This window comes from Amblyomma maculatum, chromosome 2 (genome assembly GCF_055883805.1).
Source record: "Amblyomma maculatum isolate TAMU_Amacu chromosome 2, ASM5588380v1, whole genome shotgun sequence".
NCBI classification, from domain to species: domain Eukaryota; kingdom Metazoa; phylum Arthropoda; class Arachnida; order Ixodida; family Ixodidae; genus Amblyomma; species Amblyomma maculatum.
Genome location: NC_139345.1, coordinates 9,596,064 through 9,613,589, shown reverse-complemented (window position 1 = coordinate 9,613,589; position 17,526 = coordinate 9,596,064).

Sequence of the window (17,526 nt, the reverse complement as noted above, 5' to 3'; positions counted from 1 at the left end):
GGTGCTGGGAGTGAGGGTAGAGATAAAAAAAAAACATTGCACGAAGGGCAGTTGCTCACGCACAGAAAGAGTCAACCCTATCGGTCGTAATACGGTTTCAGGCGGACCACGTGGACCACGTCCGGGAGCGTGGAGCGTCGGGACTTTTTAAATCCATCAGGCACAACCTCATAGTTTAGGTCCCCAACTTGGCTTACCACTTTGTACGGGCCAAAGTAACGACACAGCAGTTTCTCGCTGAGGCCTCGTCGACGTACAGGAAACCAAACCCAGACGCGGTCTCCAGCTGTGTACCGGGCGTCACGGTGTCGGAGGTTGTATCGTTGGGCATCGCGGCGTTGCTGATTCTGAAATCGCAGCCTGGCCAGCTGACGGGCCTCTTCGGCGAGGTGCAGAAAGGTGTGAACATCTGGTTGTTGGTTGCCGTCGTCTAGATGTGGTAACATGGCATCAAGCATTGTGGTCACTTCGCGGCCATGGACCAGACGGAAAGGTGTCATGTTCGTTGTTTCCTGGACCGCTGTATTGTATGCAAAGGTAACGTACGGGAGCACTTCATCCCACGTTTTGTGCTCTACGTCGACGTACATTGAGAGCATGTCAGCGAGTGTTTTGTTCAAGCGTTCGGTCAAGCCGTTCGTTTGAGGATGGTAAGGTGTTGCCTTCCTGTGTTCAGTATGACTGTGAATTAAAATCTGCTGCAGCAATTCGGCTGTAAATGCGGCTCCTCTGTCAGTAATCAAAATCTCCGGTGCGCCATGGCGCAGGACACCGCAATTGATGAAAAACTTTGCAACCTCTAAGGCAGTACCGTTGGGTAGAGCGGAGGTTTCCGCGTATCGTGTAAGGTAATCCGTGGCAATAATGACCCACCGGTTACCGGAGTGTGAAAGGGAAAATGGTCCCAGCATGTCCATGCCAATCTGCTGGAAAGGCCTCGACGGTGGGTCTATTGGCTTCAAGAGTCCGGTGGGCTTAGTCGGCGGCACCTTACGACGCTGACCGTTGCGACACGTTTACACATAGTGTGAAACGTCTGAGTGAAGTCGAGGCCAGTAGTACTTTTCCTTGAGCCTTGCAAGCGTGCGGGTGACTCCCAAATGTCCAGAGGTTGGTTCATCGTGGCAAGCTTGTAAGATTTCATCACGTAGACACATAGGTACAACAATCAGGTACGGCGTTTGGCTGGCGGAAAAGTTTTTCTTCATGAGGACACCATTGCGCACACATAACGATGACAGAGCACGCTTGAAAGCTCTCGGAGCGGTTGTAGATGCACCGTTTAGATAGTCCATGATGTGACGAAGTTCAGGATCTGCAGATTGTCTTTCAGCGAGGCACTCTGTGCTGATGGCATTTAGCAGTATGGCCTCATCAGGAATTTCATCTGCGGGGGGATCTACAGGGGCCCGTGAGAGGCAGTCTGCGTCCGAATGCTGACGGCCAGATTTGTACGTGACAGTTATGTCGAATTCCTGTAATCGTAGACTCCATCTTACAAGACGGGTTGAAGGGTCCTTTAGGGTTGCAAGCCAGCATAGGGCATGGTGGTCAGTTACTAACTTGAATGGTTTCCCGTAAACGTATGGCCGGAACTTCGACGTCGCCCACACAATGGCTAGACATTCTTTCTCTGTTGCGGAATAGTTCGATTCCGCTTTAGATAGACAGCGACTGGCGTAAACGATTACACGTTCTTGGCCGCCCTGGATTTGAACTAGAACGGCGCCCAGGCCTATGTTGCTTGCATCGGTGTGAAGCTCCGTGTCAGCGTTTTCGTCGAAGTGAGCCAATATGGGAGGTGTTTGTAGGCGGCGTTGAAGCTCTTTGAATGCTTGTTCCTGTGGTGCGTCCCAAGTGAAAGGCGTGTCTGTCTTTGTCAGACGTGTTAGGGGCTCGGCGAGTCGAGCGAAATCTTTGACGTAGCGCCGGTAGTAGGCACATAAGCCAAGAAATCGTCGAACAGCTTTCTGGTCTTTGGGCGGAGGGAAGTTGGCAATAGCTGTCGTTTTCTCTGGATCCGGCAGGACACCAGCGTGGCTTACGACGTGCCCCAAGAACTTGAGCTCCGTATAAGCAAAATGACATTTCTCGTTCTTTAACGTAAGGCCAGAGGATGTTATGGCTTGCAAAACAGTTTCAAGGCGCCGAAGGTGCTCCTCGAACGTTGGAGCGAAGACCATAACGTCGTCAAGGTAAACGAGACATGTCTGCCACTTGAGATCTGCAAGTACGGTGTCCATAAGCCGTTGGAAAGTAGCCGGAGCAGAGCAGAGACCAAAGGGCATAGCCTTGAACTCGTAGAGCCCATCCGGAGTAATAAACGCCGTTTTCTCGCGGTCCCTCTCATCTACCTCTATTTGCCAGTATCCGGATTTCAAGTCCATTGAAGAGAAATATTTCGCGGAGCAGAGACGATCCAAAGCATCGTCGATGCGTGGCAGGGGACAGACGTCTTTCTTTGTAACTTTGTTTAGCCGGCGGTAATCCACACAAAACCTCAGCGTACCACCCTTTTTCTTCACAAGAACGACAGGTGCAGCCCATGGACTCCGCGAGGGCTAGATGACATCGTCGCGAAGCATCTCTTTCACTTGGCGGGTGATAGCGGCGCGTCCAGTCGGAGACACTCGGTAAGGTGACTGTCTTAGAGGTGGCACGGTATCATCCGTAATAATGCGATGCTTGGCGGGATCGGTTCTGCCAACACGTGAAGAGTTGGAGAAGGTCGCCCAATAGCGCTGGAGGAGCTGGTTCACTTGGCGATGCTGCAGTTGAGAAAGCGCAGGGTTAATGTCGAAGTGTAAATCGGTGGTAGGCCCCTCCATTTCGGTCAATGACAGCGTCGCAAGTCCAGAGGCTTTTCGAACATGCGTGATACCGCAAATGTGGGCCACTACAGTCCCAGTGCTTAAATGCTGGTGCTCACCGCCAAAATTCGTGAGTAGGACGTCTGCTTTGCCGTCTTCGAGGCGAACGACTCCTCTGGCTACAGCAAGACTGCGTTCGAAAAGCAAGATCCGTTTACTCTCCACGACACCTTCAAAGTTTCGCAGTGTATTCGCAGCCACAGACGTCATCACGCTGGAACGGGGCGGAATAGTGACGTGATCATCAAGGATGTGCAGTGCCGTCGGTTGCTCTGAAGCACTGTGTATTGCGTTCTCAGTCGATAAGGTCACTGACTTAGTCTGCAGGTCGATAACGGCTCCATTCTCTGCTAAGAAATCCATGCCAAGGATGACGTCGCGGGAACACTGGACAAGTACGACGAAGGTTGCTAAGTACGTTTCTTCTTGCACAGTTACCCTAGAAGTGCAGGTACCGGTCGGCGTTATCAAGTGGCCTCCGGCGGTACGAATTTGTGGGCCTGTCCAGGGTGTAGTCACCTTTTTCAGAGTGGCGGCGAAAGGCCCACTCATCACAGAATAATCGGCGCCGGTATCCACAAGCGCTGTCACGTCGGTTCCGTCCACTGAAATGTTCAGGTCGGCGGTTACGGCTGTGGTGTTGCCGGAACGTCGCGGGGTCCGGTCACGGCTGCGGTGTGGTACTAGCTGATTTCGTGTCGTCGGAGAACTGGAGCGCCGAGGCAGCGGATCATTGTGGGGCGCGTCGTGTCGTCGTGAAACGGAGTGGCCATCCGGTTGCAGCGGTGGAGGAGCTTGAGAATTTCGTCGATGAGCAACCTTCCCTCCAAAGGTTGCCGCGTCTAGTTTTCCCGATGGGGGCTAGGGGAGCGGACCCGCTTCAGGCCGGCATTACCACGTGTCTGCGAGGAGTATTGGCGCGGTGAAGGCGACCGCGAGTAGTCATAGGGCGTTCCGGATGATTCAGCCAAGTACGCATCAATGGCAGGGGGTCTTTCACCACGCTGCGGCTTTCGCGCGTCGGCGCTAAATCCCGGCAGACCCATTCGTCGGTAATAGCAATCGCGGCACAGGTGACCAGCTTCGCCACAGTGGAAGCACAGCGGGCGATTATCGCGAGTGCGCTAGACGTCGCTTTTGCGTGGACGCACCTGAGAAATTCGAGCGGGAGGTGCTTGACGAGTGTATACAGGGGCTGCTTGGTGCTGACTGGGAGGTGGATGCTGACTAGGAGGTGGACAGGCACGACGAGTGACTGCGGCGTAGGTCATGGCCTGCTGTGGTGGCATTGTCGGGAGTGGCTCGGGTGGGTTGAGTGCCTGGTTGACCTCTTCCCGAACCATCTGAGAAAGGCTGGATACTTGAGGGGGTGCTGCCGTCGAAAATAGTTTTTGCAGCTCCTCGCGTACGATGGCCCGTATGGTATCACGGAGCACGTCAGTGCTACCAGTGTCCGCGATGGCGGCAGCAATAGGGATGGACGGCCGCTCGTAGTGCTTAGAGCGCATCTCTAGAGCCCTCTCAATGGTAGTGGCCTCGGATACAAATTCCCCGATGGTCTTGGGGGGACATCGCACTAATCCAACGAAGATCTGTTCCTTAATTCCCTTCATGAGATAGCGAAGTTTTTTTTCTTCGGACATGTTTGGATCAGCGCGACGGAATAGCCTCGTCATGTCCTCGAAGTAAACGAGGACGCTCTCGTTAGGGAGCTGAACTCTCGTCTGTAGGAGCAGCTCGGCGCGTTCTTTCCGAAAAACGGTGGTGAAAGCTTGCAGTAACTGGTCCTTGAAGGAACTCCACGTTGTGATAGTAGCCTCATGATTTTCAAACCATGTACGAGCTGAACCGTCGAGCGAAAAAAATACGTGCTGCAGTTTCTGGTCGTCGCCCCAGCGATTGTACTGGGCTACTCGCTCAAATTTATCTAGCCAGTCTTCCGGGTCGTCGCCGGGAAAGGCTTGGAAGATGGGTATCTCCCGCGGCTACTGCAACACGAAGGAGGGGCCAGTGGTGTCTACCTGCGTCATTACGGGTGGTTGTGTTGTCTCCGAAGGTGGTGCTGGAGAAGATGGTGGCGGCCTCGCAGTACGAGAAAATTGTAGAGGCGCGAATTCAGGATCAAGCCCTCGAAGCCGTCGGCTACTCTGATGGGTAGGCGTAATCTCGATGGTAGGAGATCCTTGAGGGCTGGAGTCTCGGCTGGTTGGAGGTGTTCGGAGCATGGGTTGCGTTACCCAGCACCTCCACCAGATGTCACGGTGTGAAGTCTCTGATCAGAAGTCACCGCGGGACACAGGAGTAACAGAAGTCACAGTGCGGCAGGAAACTAGCAGGCCCGCTTCGACAGAAGAAGTTCAGTTTCTTCGCCTCGAGGAGACGAACGTCGGTTCCTTCGCCTCGAGGAGGCACACGCTCGCGATTAGCACAGAGGGAAAATAAAGAATGCAGCGTGTCAATATCTGGCATAAAGTAACCGCTCTTTACTTTAAACGAATCAAAGAAAATCATTCCAAATATTTTGTTTCACAGGGGCAAAATAGACAAATGTGGAATCTGTACCAGCATCCTGATAGGGCCCAATCCCGAAACCAACAGTAACAAAAGGGCACTCATAACAATGTAGATAGGTCATGTAATCGGCCAAACGCAATGAGTGTTATTTTGAGAACGAGTACGATGAAATTTTCGCTACAGGCAGAAAAGTATTACAGAGGAAAAAAAATTTAGGAAATTAGGTAGGTCTATTCACGGTTAAACCAATGGTAGAGCGAAAGCTATAGCCTTAAAGCCCGTATGTTTTTGTGCTTCAGCAGCTCGTGTCATCTTCTGCTTCTCCTATGTTCTCTTCAGCTACTCTTCTCGCTTAGCTGTCTATCCAGTATGCATATAGACTATAATACAGGGCTGCGCTTAAGTCTACTTCAGAGCGGAAATCATGAAAGTCATCTACAGGAGTGTTTCGTTAACTGCATCGTCATTCTCATCCCTACTGTAATTATCATCATTATCAACTAACAACATGTAATACTAAAATCATCACTAACTACATCGTCTTTGTAATTGCTACTATCATTGTTACGCTAGACAAGGAGAAATAAGATCTGTTTCCCGTGAGCCCGGTGCGTTACTTAATGGCCACCGAACATGACCATGAACCCGATTTCCTCCTTGGAGTGCACAGCCTGTGGAAAACACGTATGTTGGATCGGAATGCTGAGCCTCTCGTTTCCCCCAGAAGTCATTTCGGCCAGATGGTGCACCAGTTTAGAGACACTTACTAATATAGTGACTATCAACCGGACTGGCTGCCATTTTTGACGTTCTAGTGAAGTTCTGCTAAGTTGTATTCTAGTTGTGTGGTGTTGTGTTGTATGTTTCAATTGGGCTTTTCGGCTACAGGCAGATTACTTTGTAAAAAATGTATATAGCTATGTCCTGCATTTAAAGGCATGTAATACCATGCTGAAAAAAAAAAAATCCCGGCGTAGAGTGGTGGTTTGCGCGCTCACCTGGGGATCAGAGAGATTGTGGGTCGATTCCCGGTGGAGACAATTTTTTCTTATTGCGACACTTTGTCTTGTGGCTCGTTGAAAATCAAAAGTGGGCCGTTGCTGACCTTGGCCTGAGGTAACGTAGCAAAGCTTTCGCATTGTGGTGGTTGTGATACAACCTAAACTTAACTACCAGCAGATACAGAGGAGCGGCAGCCGCTATCCCGTGGGCAGCGGCGGCGTTTTGAGCCAGCTGTAAAAGCTTGATGTGTGTCCCCGGATCGGGGTTGAGCGTTAGAGTCTCCCAGTGATCACGGTTGCGTACGAAGTAGCCCGCGGGTAGGGACTGCGGCCAGTTCCAGATGATATAATTTAGATCGTCTTTGGCATTGTAACTTTTGCATTTGTCTGAGTAAACATTATTCATACATCGCATGCAGGCGTGACACAGCGACATAAGGACACACTAAACGCGAAGAATTTCAATCAGAGATTGCAAAAATATTGAAAAATACATCGCTTTAACAACATTCGTACTCCTGACGCATAGAATGAAGTCACTGAGCTTATAAAATACGTGTGTATAATGCTTGCCGTGTACATAAAGTAATGCGCATACATATTCTATAGAGAAGAATTTCACTTTCATACCACTGAAAACAAAGTGAGATTATCACTGCATATCTTCGTATACAACCAGACACCTTCAACACTGAGGTAAAAAATTTACTGAATAAAATAATTAATGTTATTAAAGAGCGATATAGTGATTAAATTTACTTTTTCCTTACCTAAGGTCAGCAAAAGATGGCTACGCGATGTTGCTTTTATATAGATTAATTATTATTAACATTTGATGAACCTGTTTTTACGATGAGTGACGAAAGACTTGGGAACTTCTTTAATATACCAATGGCTGCTTGCGCATTGGGGGCAAGCTAAATGATCCTTCCCGGGTTGGGACAACTTCTGAATACATATTATGCAGTAATTTCTAATCGATATATATATATATATATATATATATATATATATATATATATATATATATATATATATATATATATATATATATATATATATATATATATATATATATAGACGTCCCACGCCCGCCGCTATGGCTGAGGGTGGCGCTGTGAACACTCTCAAGGTTCGTATACAGACAACATAAATACCCAAGAAAGTAGCAGGGGGGACAGCGGCCGATGTAGCTCAGTTGGTAGAGCACCGGACGCGTTATTCGGAGGTCGTGGGTTCGGATCCCACCATCGGCACGTTGTTTTTTCTTTTACTTTGTGTCTAATTATCTTTCCCCTAAACAGATTACATTACTAATTTCTGTGGTTATCGAAGTAAACATTAAAAAAAAAATGAAAGTTCCAATATATATATATATATATATATTGGAACTTTCGAAACCTAACGTAGTGTTAGCTTTAGCGTTAATGACCATCCCACGAGGTCCATAACGAACGCGTTTTGTTTTAGATTGCTTCAGTAAAAGGTGATTTTTCAGATATCGATTCACGAATTCATTCATGAATCAATCAATCGATTCAGTTCATTCATCACAGTGCGCCGCATCGTTTGCGAAAAAGTGGTAGATTAAAAAATATAGCAAAAATAGGAGATAACTTGAAGGCTTCGCGTTCTAGAAAACGGCCCGCGAGCCGTGGTCTCGCCCGACGGGTGACTATTTCAGTTTCTCTTAAACTTTTCGGTTTATACCGGAAAAACAAAAAACCACTTAATAAAAAGAAATAACATCGGGCGCCACTGCGCTGGAAACATGCTCTTGAGGCGCGCGACAGTAGACCACCAAGGATAAACCAGAACGAGGGTCAGAGCTTTACAGCGGCAAGAAAAAACACACTGCGGCGCGAATAGGGCGAGCGATAGGGCCAAAGCGCCAACGGCGGCACAAGAAACATTCCTCCTCGCGTGGCAACAACTCGCGCAAATACGCCTAAGCCATTCCTGCAGGCACTGCTTCCGTCTTCGTGTCGCAGGTCTTCGTTCCTTCGTCCGACGCACATACCGCTGGCCTGTGACGCTGCTGGCCGCCCCTCGCTGGCCTCCCACAGGGTAAGAGCCGCGAGCCTTGCTTCCGACGCACTTATCTACCTTCGTTTCCGCGCCGATAATATGCCGCCTCCACGACTGCCAGTTCGCTCATGCGCATTCGTGCTGCTCGGGCAAACACCAATATAAATAGGACAAAGCGCGTGCGATCTGAAATACTAAAAGGGGCTGCGGGGTCCCACACTACCCCCCCCCCCCCCCCCTCAAGACGGGACACCTCCCGAGACGTCCAACAACGAAAGAAAGAAGAGAAGGGGGTGGAGTACAAAAAAATATGCTGCTTTTGCTGCTGACGGGGTGCCAGCTTGAAGGCATCCGTCTGGTTGGGGACATTCGGCAGACGATGGTCCAGGTGGCTCACATTTAGTAGAACGGGTGCCTCTACGTACTCTCTGCCTACTCGTAGTACTTTCTGAAGTCGGCGACGTTGGCTGGTCCGATCTCTCGACCACCGTGCACATGACGAGGCATGTAAGCGAGCTGCGATAGACGCCTTACTACCACGAAAGGGCCAGTCCGCCGCGGGGTGAGAGAGGCGGCAAATCCTTTTGCTGTATCACGTAGTGGGTGCGATCGGCGGACTACTTTAAATCCCCAACGTCGAACTACAAAGGACGTCTGTCCTTGTTGTACCGACTGCTGTGCTCCATTCAGGCTAGGTCCACATTATCCCTGGCCTACTTTAGGCTTCCAACGATACAACTGGAGAGATCCTCGGGGAACCTGAAATTACTGGAAGACTAATTCATAGCCATGTGCAAAGACATGCTCAATAGGAAATCGGAGTTCACGACCGAGGAGAACAGCCGCCGGCGTAAACCCCGTTGACGACCGGTTTACCCTAGTCCTTGTGGCGAAGGCCATCTCCTGCACACGGGAATTCCAGCCTTTGTGACGCTCCGTGAAAGCCACGAGCATGTTTTTCAGGTTTTTTTGACCCGCTCTGTGACGTTGGTCTCAGGGTGGTAGGAAGTCTCTTTGTGTTGCACGCCAAGAGTTTTGCAGGTGTGGGCAAATATCATGCCCGTAAAATATACCGCATAGTGAGTGATCAGCTGCGCCTGGAAGCCGAACGTGTTGAATGCGTCTAGGAACTTATCCCAGATTACCTTCGAGTCCAGTTTACGCAGCGGGTATAGGCAACCTGCAATAAAGTTTGCTGTGTCGATCGCCGCGCCATAATACATATCCTAACGAGAAGAGCAAATACTTCTGAGACGGCATTTTAGGGCTTTTTCATGCCACCTGCATGAGCTTACAGTAATCAAATTGCATGCTCTGTCGAAGCTTTGCTTGGCGTGTGTCAGATGACTGGTCTACACCGAGAGCGCATCAGCAAGGACATTATCTGTCACACACGTATCTATAATGGGGCTGAACACGTTCTGTCGTTTATCGCGAACCAAGCGGCTAACAGCAGTATTTTTGAGGCACGCTGCGGGCCAATTGCAGTGCGACCTATGCAGTGCAGGTTCCCTATAACTCTACCCATTTAGAGAAATGGTCAGTGACCACTAGCAAGTAGCGATTTCCTTTCACTGATCTAGGGTAAGCGCCCAATACGCCACAGGCAACAATTTCCCGCGGGTAACGGCTCTCCACTGGTTCCAAGAAGCCCGGTGGTTTCCCTCCCCTTGTCTTTGCTGTCTGACATGTAATACAAGTACGGACGTATTCGAAAGACGTATGTAAAGACGGCTCGCTGCGATTCGCTTCTCTGGCCATGTCGTCGAATTCCATGAATTGGCAGTGCCAGAAATATGATGGTACCTTGTGTGGCACCGATGTATGGCAGATGAGCCAGCTTCTCATGTTCCGGAGCTTCAGGATCTGCCTGCTTATGCAGCTCTTGAAAAATGAGCAAAACCTCGAGTAAACCTTCGTTTTCGCCTTGCATACTGGCGCAAAGCCCGTCTTACATGCGGATAACGTAATCAGGCGGCATAAACTATTCTCTAAAACGCTCCGTGAAATATTGCTTTGTTGTGAATAGCCGCTGTTTAAGCCTCCAGGTTGCTGCAGAACGAAATTTACAGGAAGCACACGTGTGACCAAAGCGCAGTCCGAAAATGCTGTTGCCATTTGATAGTCATCAATTTAGTGAACAAAATCGCAAGCAGATTTTTTGTCGGCATATCTTGCAAACCTCGGCACGGGCAAATTCAGCTGCCGTAGATTATTGCGATAAAGGGAGTGGGCGCTAATAGAACTCGCTCGCTTCCCAACTTTTCTTTGTAATGTGTTTTTGGTTCAAGTAGTTGGGACAGTAGGCCGAGCATTCCGCTATCCATGTCCGATGGTTCGTTTTCCCTGTTTCTAATTACTACCGGTGTAACAAGCGCTGCTTTGTTTTACTAATTGCTCCTGCGCGGAACCCGCATGGGCGGCAGGCTGCAATGCATCTCTATTAGAGAGTTTTAGTTTGCCGTGATCCGCGATCCGCTACTGTAATCCGTCACCGCGCGTTCCACTGCGCATGCCCAGACCCCCTTGACGCCGATAGATGGCGCCACATACTAGATGTCAACACATAGACCTGCCGCGTCGAGACCAATCAGCTTGTGCGCACCGCCCACGCGTGGTAGAGGGTCACGGTGGCGGATCACGGTAAGCTAAATCTATCTGTGTGCTTGTGCGCGATAAGTGGAAACAGTCAGACAAGGCTGCACATGCAACCGCGGAATGTCTTTAAAATAGCTACATTTACGGGGAAAACCAAAGCTCGAGCAAAAATATTTGTGCGTGGTTTAGCTAGTGGTTAAACCTGGAGTTACGCGAGAGCAATCTGCTTGTCTACGCTTAGGTTCGGCTTCAAAGTAAGGATATGGCTTTTGCATATACTAGCTTACTCTATTGTTTCGGCTTTATCTATGCCATAAGGGAATCACTTCACGTATGAGCACCCATTTGTTCTCGTCGTTGACCATTCTAATTCGGTAATAGAAGACTTCTAGTGGTATGACATCGTCTCTACGTCGAACTCCGGGGCACACCGCCGTCACAACGTTCGAACGAACCTTCTGTCCTAGCAACTCGCTGTTATCGTTCGCGTCAACGAACTACCGAGTTATCTGTCTTCGTCTTCTTCTCTTTCTTCTTTTACTTCTTTTTCTTGTTCGGACAGGCACGTACTCTTCGGACAGGCACGGCGAAATGGCGAGACTTTGGGCAATGTAGCCTCGCTACAAAAGAAGAAGAAGAAGTAGAAGAACAAGAAGAAAAGAGGAAGAAGAAGAAAAAACAGCGAAGTAAATGTTCTTGCGCTAAAGCTTATTCAAGTAAGACTAGAAGCATGCAACGACAGCTTGCGCGTACTGAACCAAAAGCTGCAGGCTTTTAAAAACAACGTTTGTGCAGAAGACACCTCAGCTGCACTAGAGTATGAGAAAACTGCCGCGCAGACAATGACGCCTCTCTACCACCGCATCGAGACCCTTCAGGTGCCTGTCCATGCTGCCGACAGTCATTGTTCTACGAAGACCGCATTTTACTGGAGATTTTCGCAGAATCTCCTTTCGACTTAACCGTTGATCCTGTTACTGAGCCTAAAGAAAGCCAAGTCCAAAGTTCCACCGCAGTCACATCGATGCCTGACTTTCATTTTCCCGAGAAAGCTCAAAAGACATTATCCGAGGAACCTGACCCCACCGAGACATCGCTCAGAGTCATGGATAACAGTAATAACTTTAAGTGCGCCCAGAGCGATGCCGGCTGTGACCAAGGAGCGGCCGGCATACTGTGGAACACACCTTTGGTAGAAGCGCATTGCAATAAAGGGCCGATCCACAGAGAGTTCTCCCAGAGTAATGAAAATACCGAGCCAATTACGCGCATCTCAAGGCGAACAGAGGATTCTGGGCAGTTTACAAGCAAGACTGTTTTCGAGCCGCCAAAGAAAAGTCTGGGAACATGCACCTGACAACATACACACGGAGCGATCGTCCGAACGAATCGACTATATCGGCTTCTTGAGGAACGAGACTGGCAAGGAGGAGCCCGTAGGATGTTGCGAACCTCACTCAAGTGCCCCAGGTGTCATCAACAGCAAACAATGAAAGCGCATTCAATGGCCTTAAACAAAACAGCATAGATACTCAGCCTCCCGCGAAGAGCTCCGTACTGCGGCTTCTGGAAAATATAAGTGAGAGGAAGATGCCGCAACAGGAGTTTCAGTTGACATGACGAACCCTGTAGACCCCAAGAAAGATGTGGAAGCGAGAACCGAACAAATCGTCTACGGTGCTATACCACAAACGCGAGAAGTGAGTCGCGCATTGCTGCTGGCGCAATTGTCCAGCACGAAAGGTTAGTGAAGAAAGACAGCGCTGCTTCTTCTATACATACCACGCCATTACTCCTTGGTAAAATTCTCTGCATACAGTTCAATACCTCACTTAGTCTAGCATCAGACACCATAATATTGCCGCCCTTTATAATCTGTAGAAAACCACCCTCAAAGTTCTTATAGACCTGCTGACGTAGCGTCTTTACTTCGCTAAGCTTTCCTTATTCATTCGAGACCTCCTACGTTATCATCGAAATCGGCAGATCACCTGTATTTTACGCGCCAAACACGGCTACTGGATCCTCCAGCAAACAGCTCTGAACACCACAGACCCGCATATTCTTGTCATCAGTTCTCTAATCATAGACACACTCCAAATCATTCCATTTCAAAGCACATTGTAGCAGACAGCAAACCGAGGAGACGCACCATGCTGATCTCATTGCTTCGACCATCGTTTTTACACAGCTGCTCCAAAAGCTTCCATCGGAGCGCCTGTTTACTGTATTATCGGTGGCGGCCAGCTCGTGACATATACCCTGGTCAACTGCGTTTATTCCTCTTCTTCCGCTAGCCCCGAAACCCTCCCGGTAATTACCGGTACACAGAACGTGGTCGCACAAGCAAATATCTCGTTCAGCTATGCGATATACGGCGATTCAAAGAAATTCGTGCCGGCAAATTTTATGGGTCGTCACTCCTCCATAACGAACATGATCAGCATAGTGCGTTCACCACTCTGTGGTGCATTTCTAGTCGCACTACAATTTCATGCACTAAGCTGCTGCATCACCTCGCCCGTGGGGTTTGACGTTGGGCGCCTGGTGTCCAGCGGTACTACGCGCGACCATAGAGCACTGCTAATGATTACGAACGCTAAGTAAACTCTCCCTAAAGGGGCATCTGAAACTCCCTTCATACCCTTCCAGTTCGCGGGAAATATCTCACTGCCACCCAGTATCGCATCCGCATCAATGCGCTATACAAACCTGCTGGTCTTTCCATTTGCTCCCTCCAAAGCTCTCCTAGGTCCTGATTGCCTGGAACATAAATTGGGAAAATTCGTCTCTTTTTTTTGGTAGCTTACCTTCACTTAACGGCCTGTGCGTCTCAATCTCGACTAGCGTGGCGGGGCCTTCAAGGCAGAAAGCAGCGCACTTGATATCTCATGATTAATGAAAAGACTAGCGCCTAGAACGGGAGAAAAGTAATGAAATAAGACAGGACGAGCGATATTCCAGTCTCGTCCTATTAGCGCTCATATTATATTTTTCTATTTTTTTGTTCCTGTCCTATGCGTTAGTCCTAATTAATCGTCGTGGTCTTGGTTAGCCTCCAATTACCTATAGAATTCTTGGTTTTCAAGTGGGCTCAGACAAAGCGGAACGGATCATGAATGATACGCGCGCGCCAGCACAATGTTCGTCCTACGCGACCACGCTTCCAAGAGGCAGTCCGGACTTCGAGCCTTCACACGACCACAACGGACAATTAAGGCGTTCTCTCCGCCTCAGAGTTGTTACTTCGTTTGAGACCAACTCTCGGTGAGATCAACTGTTATGAAAGCTCCGATCAGAATATGTAGCGCTCCGCTAAGGAATGTCCGAACACCAGCACGCCCACAGAGGCAGTCCGCAGAGGCTGTCCGCAAATTATGTCCACAAAAAGCAGACCCAGTCATTTGATCGTAAGGATCAGAGGGAGAAGGGGACGCAGAAAACATGAAGGTAATGGGGTGCGTTGTATGTTGTAACAAGTAATGACCTCACCAATTCATGACATAACACACGTAAGATTATTGATGACGTAATTAGCGTTAGGAAAATTAATATGGCAAACAGAAGAAAAGTGCTTGTTGGTAAAAATAGGTATCACATAACATAAAGGAGGAGGTCCCGGAGCTTAAATCTGAAAACAGACCTTCTATAAGCGAATGAATTTATGCACGGTAACAGTGGAACTGCTAACGCACTCACAAGAAAACAAAACCAGCAAATACAGCATGACAAATAATGACGGAATAAAAACAAGTTGAATAGTTTATTCACGGCTGTTATACACTAGAATTAAATATACATATATTTTTGTACTGTTTAATAAAGCTTCCCGACATGCATATGAAACATGACATGTGTGAAAGATGACTGCTAAAGATACTGCAATATTGAGCAGTAGCTAGTGACTGATTACGTCGCCGATTCATTATGACATAATCACATCATAACTTGTACTTGCAAAAATGACGTCATAAAGTCATAGGACAAGGACGAGTTCTAAAAATAGTGCAATAGTATCTCCTAGCTGATAATTGATGACGTTGACGAGTGATGGCGTCGACATATGACTCTCATAATGATTACTTGAAAACGTGACGTCATTAATGTCGTAACAAAATGATATGAATGGCTGAGTTCTAAAGTAGAGGAGTGGTACATCGTAAATAAAAAAGGCGATGACGTCATTAAGTCATATGAAAATGTCCCCCAACCAAGTAGCCATCAAAAAGTGGTCTACAAAGTCACGTGATAAAATCACATGACCAGATGACTTGCAGAAAATGTGATTAAGCCGTCAATCACATGATCAGAGTAACTTGCAAGAAGGTGGTGACGTCGTCAACTCACATGAGAGTCAAGGGACCACAATGACGCGAAAATGTGACGGTACAAGTCACGTGACAAAATAACAACCTGGAGGACTTGAAAAGTGATGACGTCATCAAGATGTATGGCAGTAATATTACCAGGATAACTTGAAGAAGTGGCGCTGTCATCAAATCACGTGACAAAGTCACATGACCAGGACACCATGAATAAAGTGTTGACGACGCGTCAGTGTCGCAACAGCAGCGCTCAGGCTTTCGCACTTCTCCGGTGCAGGTTCTGCAGTGCTGCCACAGTTTTGCTGCCAGATATGCACAACATATCAAGTATAAACCGCGTGTGATAGCGACAAGTTTACAACGCCGTCAAGACGTCTCAACATTCCCTTTATGCTTTCGCACACAAAGAGCAAACTCATTACGTGCCGACTGCATACGGTGCCGACTCGTGGTGTCGCAGCTCTATTTTTCTTGCTATTTCATGACAACACCCATTAGAGCCGAAGCTGAAGTAGTCAGCGTGTTCAATGTTCCATAACGGTTGGCAGCTAAGAATTAACGCTAAGCACGCAACGGTCGCTTTGTCACTGCAGGCTTTCTTTGCAATTCACTTCTAAAAAACAATAACAAAATGTGCAAAGCAGGTATTCATACGAGCACAAGCACAACAAACAAACAAACGATTCAGCGGAACAAACACGGATCAAACACTGAACAGAACACGCAAAGAGTATGAGATTGAAGGCTATCTCGAATTGCACGAATACGATGAAAACCGTCCCAAACCGCGGTAGTCTCCCAGGTGGAGCGAAGCGAATCCGACTTTAAACCGAAAAGCTAGCCATTCGAACAAGCCCACGTTTACTGTGTCAAACGCGGACATGAGCGTTGGCGACGCGCCATTGCTGAAACCAACCCAGAGCGAGCAAAACGCGTGGACTGAATAAGTCGCCAGCCTCTTCCATACGGTCTGCGGTCGAAGAGAGATGAAATATAAGGCACCCGCTCAAGGTCAATCAAAGTATAGTAACGTTTGCGTTACGTCGTACGTGAAGCACGCTGACGCACGTACCGCGATCTAGTCCCCTCTTCTGAACTCACCTTAATGACATTGGTGCAATGCATACTCGAGGCTTGATGTTTGTGAGGTTCTTTTCTTTAAATCTTCTGGCCACCTTGTTCTGTGGCTTATTCAGAGACAGCAATCTAAATAGATGACCAGACCGACCAATTTAACGACGAATAATTTTATGTACACACATGGACGGGATGAGAGTAGGACAAGCAAGTAGGACGACGACTAAACAAAATTGTCTACAGTCACCAGTTCGTTGGGTAGGGAAGCCGGTGCAGACGCTCCGGGTGGTCAGAGTTTTGCAGGGTCGGTGAAGTAGGGCCTCGGTGAGCCCAGAGGAAGGCTAGGCCACCGGACAGGGCCCAGTAGGCGCAAGAGGCCTCGGGTTGCCGTTCCACGGCCGATGCGTCAGGCCTCACCGACGTGCCTGGGCCCAGCACGGCGCCGAATGTCCGTGCCGGTGATGAGCCGCAGTTACAGCAGCGGCGATGAGCTGCAGCAGTCGTGGTGCTCCCGGGCCCGACCGCCTGGGACAGCAGGAGGAACAGGACAGGATGCGGCCGGTAGGCCCCAGGTCTGGATCCCCGGGTCAGGCCTGGCAGAAGACGCACCGCTCCGAGCTCCGTGCACAACCGATCGGCTCCGCTGCTAGCCTGTTGTTGTTGTTGTTGTTGTTGTTGTTGTTGTTGTTGTTGTTGTTGTTGTTGTTGTTGTTGTTGTTGTTGTTGTTGTTGTTGTTGTTGTTGTTGTTGTTGTTGTTGTTGTTGTTGTTGTTGTTGTTGTTGTTGTTGTTGTTGTTGTTGTTGTTGTTGTTGTTGTTGTTGTTGTTGTTGTTGTTGTTGTTGTTGTTGTTGTTGTTGTTGTTGTTGTTGTTGTTGTTGTTGTTGTTGTTGTTGTTGTTGTTGTTGTTGTTGTTGTTGTTGTTGTTGTTGTTGTTGTTGTTGTTGTTGTTGTTGTTGTTGTTGTTGTTGTTGTTGTTGTTGTTGTTGTTGTTGTTGTTGTTGTTGTTGTTGTTGTTGTTGTTGTTGTTGTTGTTGTTGTTGTTGTTGTTGTTGTTGTTGTTGTTGTTGTTGTTGTTATCCAAATAACTTATGGCACATACCCACAGAGGGGGA